The 9,955-nt window shown below is 43.4% G+C and overlaps 1 long non-coding RNA gene across 1 annotated transcript in view; it reads right to left on the reverse strand.

The window, feature by feature from the left end:
• Positions 1 to 9,682, reverse strand: part of LOC144577753 (uncharacterized) — a 29,462-nt gene extending 19,780 nt beyond the window's left edge. The window contains exons 1-3 of the long non-coding RNA XR_013522292.1: positions 9,305 to 9,682; positions 6,629 to 6,682; positions 5,590 to 5,661 (exon numbers count right to left, since the gene is read on the reverse strand). This is a non-coding gene — a long non-coding RNA (uncharacterized LOC144577753). The remainder of the gene's footprint in view (positions 1 to 5,589; positions 5,662 to 6,628; positions 6,683 to 9,304) is intronic.
• Positions 9,683 to 9,955: the final 273 nt, after the last annotated feature.

The following is a 9,955-nucleotide window of genomic DNA, read 5'->3' on the forward strand; positions in this document are numbered from 1 at the left end:
CCTCCAACCTCCTCAGTCTGCCACTGAAATACTCTCCTTTCTGGGAGTGGTGGGATTTTTTCGGCACTGGGTACCCAACTTTGCCCTTCTGGCCAAACCACTCTACCAGGCCGCTGCAGATACTCCTGAAGGCCCACTTACCTCACAGGGAACAGTGACTCGAGCCTTCCACACACTCCTACAAACGCTATGTGCTTCCACCTCTCTTGCCCTACCCAATCCTAATCTTCCTTTTCACTTGTATACCGATGAGAAGGCCCACATCGCAGTTGGAGTCCTAACTCAACCAGTTAGCAACACCCTCCTTCCACTAGCCTACCTTTCCAAACAACTCAGTCCCACGGAAAAGGGTTGGCCTCCTTGCCTCCGAGCCTTAGCAGCAGCCGCCACACTTACAACGGAAGCCCTTAAAATTAATCTCCAGCAACCACTCACAGTATTCTCCCCCCACAGATTGCAGGAACTCGTGTCTAGTCAGGCTTTACCTCACCTTGGGCCATCTAAAATACAGCTCCTGCACCTTCTGTTCCTGGAGAATCCAGACATTTCTCTCTCCCACTGTTCCGCTCTTAACCCAGCTACCCTTTTCCCTTTGCCAACCATTCCAACACAGAATCACCGATGCCTCGAGGTTATCATTGAAACTCAATCTCCGCGGCCTGACCTACACTCCACCCCCATCCAGGCCGAAGCAACACTTTTTGTAGATGGGAGTTCCTTCCTACGCCCAGGGAAACCCCGTATTGCTGGATATGCAATAGTAACTCCTTCAGACGTCATTGAGACACATTCCCTCCCTTTGGGAACCACCTCACAACAGGCTGAATTAGTCGCTCTCACCCGGGCTCTCAGGTGGGCCAGAGACAAAACTGTCAATATATACACTGATTCAAAATACGCTTTCCTTATTGCACACTCCCATTGTATGATCTGGAAAGAGAGAGGATTCTTAACCACCAAGGGTACCCCGGTAATTAATGGAAAGCTTATAGCTGATCTTATTTCAGCCATCCAGCTTCCAAAACAAGTTGCCATCATTCACTGTCGAGGACACCAAACCTCTAAATCCTTGGTAGCCCTAGGTAATGCTTTTGCAGACAGGACAGCCAGGGAGACGGCGCGAACCTGCCCACCCCCAAAAGAAATCTACTTCCTGTCACACTGCTACAAACCCCAGTACTCCGACTCTGAGCTCAAACTTTTACAGCAAAACCCTGGAGTGACCTTCAGGGACGGATGGGCCTTCAATCACAACCTTCTGATACTACCTCAAGCACAAAAGACTGCCATCATAAAAGACATCCACGATTCCCTACATATCGGGCCAAAAGCCCTGCTCCACTTCCTCCTACCCATATTACACCCAGAAGGACTTTCTTCCCTTATTCACCAGGTCCACGCTCAGTGCCTCACTTGTGCAAAAACCAACCCCCAAGGAGCCCGTCACCTCCGCCAACGGCTCCACCAGCTGCGCGGATCTTTGCCAGGACAAGATTGGCAAGTTGATTTTACTCACATGCCAAAACATAAACGGTTCCGGTTCTTGTTAACCATTGTTGATACTTTTTCAGGCTGGATTGAAGCTTTTCCTACCACCTCCGAGTCTGCCGACACCGTTGCCGCCCATCTCATCCGAGACATCATCCCTCGGTTCGGGCTGCCAGCCACTATACAGTCAGACAACGGCCCGGCCTTTGTCTCCAAAGTTACTAATGCTGTCTGTACTTCCCTAGGAATTCAGTGGAGACTACATGCGGCCTACCACCCCCAGTCGTCGGGTAAAGTAGAACGGGCAAACGGACTCATCAAAGAGCAGCTTACCAAACTCTCTCTCGAACTTAAACAATCGTGGGTCTCCTTACTACCGTTAGCCCTCACCCGATTGCGAGCCCGCCCTCAGGGGTCCTCACAACTCAGCCCATTCGAGCTCTTATACGGGCAACCTTTCCTGCTTTCCACCCCACCCCCTCCAGAAAATTCCCCTCTAAGCACTTATCTTCCCTACTTTACCCTTCTTAGACACTTACTTAGAGAACATGCCAATGCTTCCATACCCCAGACTTCAGTAATTCCACTAAACCAAAAGACAGTCGCCCCTGGTAACTCTGTCCTTATTAAGACCCTCACCCCAAAACCCCTCTCACCCCGCTGGGAGGGGCCCTACACCGTCATTTTAGCCACCCCCACGGCCATCAAAGTTGCTCAGATTCCCTCTTGGGTTCATCTCTCCAGAGTCAAAAAGTATCCTAATGGCTCTGCCAGTCCCCGCTGGGAGTGTGTTCCTACTGGTCCTCTATCACTTAAGCTTTTTAAAACCTGACTTATCCCTAGCTAACCCACAGTATGTCTGGAGATTTTTTCTTACTGAAAATTACACCAAAAACACTGGAATTTGTGAAACCCCTCCTTATTCCCATAACCACCTGCTGACCACTACCGACTGCCCCGCCACCGGGTGCACGTTCCCCATCCAACTCAATTTCTCCGCCTTCAATAACGTCCACAGTACTCACCCATTGCTGTGCTTTAACTACAAACAACCAGGTCAATGTAAAGTCTCCACATGGCACTCTTGTATGGGATGTGTCTGGAAGTCCTGTAAGTATGACTCCACTTTCAACGAAGGCGAGCAAAAGAACCATTTCCCTTCTCTCATTGAAAAGACCACCAAATTCGACTCAGAAGGTAACCCTACTACAGAAACTCAATTCACCCTAACTATTCCAGATCCAAGAGACCAAAGGTGGCTGTCGCCCCAAAAAGCCTCAGTCTATGAGACTAACACCGACAGCTACCCGTCCTCACACCTGTACATCTGGCAGGCATATGTCCTTACCTCACCAGAAATTCACAACACAATCCAAATACAAGAAACCACACTAAAAACTAAGTTAGCCCCCTTTTCATGGCTAACCCTTATGAGAGAAGGCCTAAAGCTTGCTAATCAGACTGGGCTCACCGACTTAATCTCCTGCCTCTTGTGTGCTACTCTTGGGCAAACTCCTTTAGTCGCAGTCCCAACCATGTTTTCTGCAAACCAAACCACTGAAACAAGCCAATGCCCTCCTCCCATTCCAGACGTCCCACTCTTCTATTTCGACACTTCCTCCTTTCCAATGTGCTATTCTTTACAGAACCTAGACCCTACTTGCAACAAAACCCTTCAACTCTCAACTAATCTAACAGCTCCCCACGGTTTCTACTTTTGGTGCAATGGCACCCTCTCCAAACTCCTAACCCTATCCGACCTCAAAGAACATTCCCGCTGCCTCCCTGTCACCTTAGTCCCACGCCTCACTGTCTATTCACCAGCTGAATTTCTTATGAAACACACTACTACCACTCATACCTACTCCAGCCCCCACCGTCAATGACGAGCTGTTTTCCTTCCCATAGTAATCGGGCTCTCCCTCGCAGGATCCGCTGCCGCTATAGGCCTAGGAACAGGAGCTTTAGTTAATAATAATCAAGCTATAACTCGCCTTTCCTTGCAGCTACAAGCAGCAATTGATGACTCTGCTGCCTCCCTAGCATCTCTCCAACGACAGGTCACTTCGGTGGCCCAGGTAGCCCTACAAAACCGACGGGCTTTAGACCTGCTGACAGCTGGACAAGGAGGAACCTGCATCTTCCTACAGGAAGAATGTTGCTACTATATCAATGAATCCGGAACAGTAGAAACCCGCATCGAAAAGCTCCAGAAAATCAAGACAGAACTACAAAGTCATCAGTTTACCACTGAAGCCACCACATGGTGGTCATCGTCCATGTACTCTCTCCTATCCCCTTTAGTAGCGCCTCTGATAATCATATGTCTTTTCTTACTTATCGCTCCTTGTTTCTTTCAGTTTCTACAACGCCGTTTTCAAGAACTCACTCGAGTCACAATCAACCAAATGATGCTACAACCAGTTCTCAGCCATCCCAACTACACTTATCGCCCCCTACCAACTTCCCAGACTCCTTAAAAGAACCCCCACTTCGCCCCTGTCCAGCAGGAAGTAGTCAGAACGACTCCGCCACCCCTTTGTCCTTTTTTAAGGAGTCGGGAATGTTAGGTAGAAACTCACTACTTGCACCCTACCCCCAGACTTCCTTCCCAAAAACAACCCCAGTGAGTCACTCTGCCCGGACCCTACCCGTAGACTTCCTGTATTCTACCAACGCACTCAACCCTTAAGCCTCCCGCCTGTCTGAACTTTGCCTGACCTCTACAGAAAGGACCCGCATGGCCCACCCTACTCTGCCCAGTAATTACATTCAGTCAATCAATCTGCCTGGAGACAATCAGTCTATCTCAAGCCTCTACGATGACCTCATCAGCTCTGTGTCAGCCCTTTGTTCCTTTTCCTATAAAAGCCTTTTTACTTCAGCTGCGCAGTTGCAGCCAGCCCCAGCCTCCTTCCTCTCTGGCCTGCCCGCTAATCCCAATAAACCTGAACTCAGCCTTCAACTCTCGAGCTGTTATTTGGGATTGAGTATCGGGCAGAGGGGCTACACGGGGTCGCACACTGGCTTTCCCTATTCAGCCCGCAGGCTGGAAGGAAATCCAAACAAAAAACTTAACCTTTGAAACCCCTCTGGTTCCTGGATGGAGGCGTGGAGCTGGGAAACTCCTGCCTTTGAAACCATGCACTTCGTGGACCAGGAAGAGAAGCTTCTATAACACAGTCCCTCATTAATATTTAAATATGTGAGAAGCAGCCATAGCTGGAAGGAAAAACAGAGATCCAGCAAAATCAAAAATCTCATTTTTACATTGAATCCTCGCATCAGAAAAAGAAGGAAACATTATGGAATGAGACAGTGCAATACTTCGTATGTATCTCATTGCAAGGATATTTCATCAGGGCTGTGGGGCAACCCACAGCCTACTCAAATGTCAGCCCATTTCTTAGCCATCATAAAAAGCAAAGGTCAAATTTTCCTATAAAGCAAAGTAATTTCTGGTACCCCCCACCCAAAGCTGAAAAGATCAAGTACCACAATGCAAAAGAATGCAGAGTTTTAGACCTGAGAAGTGTCTACCTATTGTGGTAGGAGTTAATAAGAAATTACTTTAGTCAGATAAAGAAGAAAAGGAGTGTTTGGAAAGTTTTCTTTTCTTTTGAAACAGCTCCAGAAACGTTTCTTGTCTAGCAGGAAAGCCCTGGCTCTTAATATGTAACCTTATATATGCAAATGCAGGCTGTTAGAAACTGGGTCCACCCAAACATGGTGATTCCCACCACCTTCTTGCCCTTACCCCACATGTTCCTGGCCACATAGCACCCCTTGTGTAAAACATCATGGCCCCCTGTATTTGCATATTAAAAGGCTAGGGTAGGAGGGTCAGTTTTTTCATGGACTAGGTGAGTAACTTGCCTGGTCAAATCAATCCTCTCATCCCTATGCAAATAAGACACCACCTCCAACCTCCTCATATAAGCAGTGAAGTTTCTGCCACATATGGGGGTTTTCTCTCTTGGCTTTCGAGCCCCCCCCGTCTCTGTACAAGGGAGCTTCTTCTTTCTTTCTTCTCCCTTCTTTCTTGCCTAGCAAATGCTCCACTTCTTAAAACAACTCCATGTGTTTGTTATGTTACTTTACCTAATTCATGCAAGACTGGAGCCCTGGTGTTCCTCCACTCATCGAAGCCATATCACCATGACTCTTGAAACTCTGCAAAGAAATCAGAGGACCCCAGAAAAGGGGTAAGTGGCAACTTTATTCTGAGTTCTTTAAAGGGTCTGAGACATTAGAAGCCTTCTGTACATCTTTTCACTTGGCATTTATTATAGTAAGGGGAAGAACGAATACACTGAAATAAAATTTAATGAAAGAACAATTTTTAAGAAAAGGAAGTGAACAGAAAAACCATGTACAAGTATTTATTTTGAAAGGTTTTAGTCAACTAAAAAAAAAAAAATTCCCCAAACAGGATTCAAAATGAGACAAACATAAAAGACTTATATATAGATATCTATATATTTAAAATAATATATGTGTATGTGTATATGTATATTTATATGCTCACCGTGCCCCACCCTGGTGCCAACACCACCACAGGTATGAAAGCACAGAAGGAGGCCAAAGTCCCCACCAACCCACCCTAAATGAAGACTGCTGCTGCTGTCAGTGTCTGCATGGAGGATGACAGCCCTGGGCCTGCCAGCACTCCTATCCAACCACCAAATTATGCACCATGCTGTGCCGGCATTGCTGCTGGCATTAGTGAACAAGCATGGATCCTGCTGCCACTGCCTGACAAAGTGTGTTGGCTGGGATTACCCTTTGAATTTTTGTTGCCGGTGGTCTGAGAACACCTTATCCCCTTCAGTGAAGCAGATACCCAACTCTGATGGTCCAAAGAACAAAGCTGGGAGCCCTATACCAGCCTCCCGGAGTGCACAACCCAGGAATGCTGAGCTGAATCTTGCCCCCCACAAAAATCTATCAGAAACAAAGTCAATCAACTGCACTGATTTTATAGCACAGCAAACCCCCAGTGACATCAAACAAGGTCAAAACAAAAAATAAAAACCCATCTGAAGGACAATAACTTCAAATATCAAAGGAACTTCAGCTTACACAGATGAGAGTCAGTGCAAGAACTCTAACAATTCAAAAAGCCAGAGTGTCTTCTTACCTCCTAATGACTATAGTAGTTCCCCAGCAATGGTTCTTAAGTAGACTGAAATGGCTGAAATGATAGATATATAATTTAGAATATGGATAGGAACAAATATCATTGACAATCAAGAGAAAGTCAAAACCCAATCCAAGGATTTAAAAGAATACAATAAAATAATACAGGAGGTGAAAAATAAAATGACCATTTTAAGAAAGCATCAAACTGAGCTAATAGTGCTGCAAAACTCACTTCAAGAATTTAAAAATACAATTGCAACTATTAACAGCAGAATTGACCAAACTGAGGAAAGATCTCAGAGCTTGAAGACCAGCTGTCTGAAATAACTCAGTCAGACAAAAATACAGAAAAAACAATAAGAGAGTAAACAACTCCCCCAAGATATATGGGGTTATTAAGTGAAGCAGTTTTCCATACAAGAGGCAATCTAAATTATAATAATATTTTTGGCAATACATAAGAAGCACAAAACTTATTAATACACAGACCAAAAAAGAAAAAAGAAAGGAATATGGGATTATGTAAAGAGACCAGAGCTATAACCTATTGGTGACCCTGAGAGATAGGGACAGATAGCAAGCAACTTGGAAAACATATTTCAGGATGTCACCCATGAAAATCTTCACAACTCTGTTAAACAGTCCAACATTCAAATTTAGGAAATGTAGAGAAGCACTGTAAAATAATATACAAGAATTCTATCCCCTCAACACATAGTCATTAGATTTTCCAAGGTTGAAATGAAATAAAAAATATTAAAGGCAGCTAGAGAGAAGGGGCAGACCTCCTACAAAGGGAACCCCATCAGCCTAACAGTGAATCTTTTAGCATAAACCTTACATGTCAGAAGAGAATCAGGGCCTATTTTCTGTAATCTTAAAGAAAAGAATTTCCAACCAAGATTTTCATATTTAACCAACTTAAGCCTCATAAGCAAAGAAAAAATAAGAACCTTTTCAGACAAGCATATGCTAAGGGATTTCATTACCACCAGACCTGCCTTACAAGAGGTCCAGAATGGAGTGCTAAACATGGGAAGGAAAGATTTTTATCAGCCATTACAAAAACACACTTATGTACATAGACCAGTGACACTATAAAACAATCACACAAACAGGTCTGCATAATAACCAGCTAACAACATAATGACAGACAAATTTGAACAAATCTATCTAACTCTAAGTGCAAGTGGGCTAAATGCTCCAACTAAAAAGGCATACAGTGGCAAGTTAGATAAAGAAGCAAGACCTAACAGTATGCTGTCTTCAAGAGATCCAGCTCACATGCAATAACATCCATAGTCAAAGTAAAGGGATGGAGAAAAATTTACCAAGAAATGGGAAAATAGCAAAAAGAAAGAATTGCTATTCTAATTTCAGACAAAACAAACTTTGAACCAGCAAAGATTTTTGTTAAAAAGCAAGAAAACAAAAAAGTGCATTACATAGTAATAAAGCACTTGATTCTGTGAGAAGACTTAAGAATCCTAAATATATACACACAAAACACAGAAGCACCCAGATTTATACAACAAATTCTTAGAGACCTAAGAAGAGACTTAGATAATACAATAATAGTGGACGATTTCAACACCCTATGGACGATATTAGGGATATCATTAAGGCAGACAACTAACAAAGATATTCAGAACCTAAACTCAACACTTGACCAAATGATCCTAATAAACATCTACAGAACACTCTTCTAAAAAAACAACAGAATTTACAATCTTCTCATCTGCACCTGGTGCATATTCTAAAATCAACCACACAGTTGAACATTAAACAATTCTCAATAAACTCTAAAAAGCAAAATCATGTAAACCATGCTGTCAGAACATACCACAATGGAAATATAACACAATATCAAGAAAATATGGCTCGCAACCACATAATTATATGAAAATAAAGCAACTGACTCCTGGATAACTTTTGGGTAAATAATAAAATTAAGGTAAACAACAAGAAATTCTTTGAAATTAATGAGAACAAAAATACAACATATCGTAATCCCTGGGACACAGCTAAGACAGTTTTAAAAGAGAATTTTGTAGCACTAAACACCATGAAAAAGTTAGAAAGATCTAAAATTAGCAACCTACCAACACAACTAGAGGAACTAGATAAGCAATAGCAAACCAGCCCCAAAGTTAGCAGAAGACAAGAAATAACCAAAAATCAAAGTCAAATAAAGTGAAACTGAAGGATATTGAAATCTGAAACACCACACAAAAATCTAGAAGTCCATGAGCTGTTTCTTTTAAAGAGCAAATAACATTAATAAACCACTAGCTAGACTAATGAACAACCAAGAGAGAAGATCTAAGTAATCAAATGACTTAGGGGACATTACCATTGACCCCACTGAAATAGAAAATAACCTCAGAGACAACTGTGAGCACTCCATGCACACAAACTAGAAAACCTGGAAGAAATGAATAAATTCCTGGAAACATATAATCTTACAAGATTGGACTGGAAAGAAACGGAGTCTCTAAACAGAACAATAATGAGTTCCAAAATTGATTCAGTAATAAAAAGCCTATCAATGAGAAAAAGCCCAGGACCATATGGATTCACAGTTACACTCTATCAGATACATAAAAAAGAGCTGCTACAATTCCCACTGAAAGTATTCCAAAAATTTTAAAGGAGGGACTCCTCTCTAACTCACTTTATGAGGCCAGTATCATCCTGATACCAAAATCTGGCAGACACAACAAAGGAAAACTTCAGGCCAATATCTTTGATGAACATCAATGCAGAAATCCTCAACAAAGGCCAGGAATGGTGGTTCATGTCTGTAATCCCAGCATTTTCGAAGGCAGAGGTGGGTGGAGTCCCAAAACCTCAAAATTAGCAAAGCTGACAGTGCAGCCTTCAGTCTGTGGCTGAAGGCCTGAGAGCACCTGGCAAACCACTGGTGTTAAGTCCAAGACTGCAAAATCTGAAGAACTTGAAGTCTGTTGTTCAAGGACAGGAAGCATCCAGCACAGGAGAAAGATGAAGGCTGGAGGATTCAGTAAGTCAAGTACTTCCACCTTCTGCCTGCTTTATTTTAGCTGTTCTAGCAGCTGATTAGACGGTGCCTGCCCAGATTGAGGGTTGAGTCTGCCTCTCCCAGTTCACAGACTCAAATTTTAATCTCACTTGGCAACACCCTCACAGACATTGCTAGTAACAATACTTCACATCCTTCAATCCAGTCTGTTTTAACTGCCCTATCATGGGGGCTGTGGCCATTGGCCCCCTAAAGTTTTGCTTAAAAATCACTGGCATGAGGCAGATTAATTAATAGAATAAAAGGCATACAAATTTATTTAAT

The sequence above is a fragment of the Callithrix jacchus genome, chromosome 9 (assembly GCF_049354715.1).
Source record: "Callithrix jacchus isolate 240 chromosome 9, calJac240_pri, whole genome shotgun sequence".
NCBI classification, from domain to species: Eukaryota; Metazoa; Chordata; class Mammalia; order Primates; family Cebidae; genus Callithrix; species Callithrix jacchus.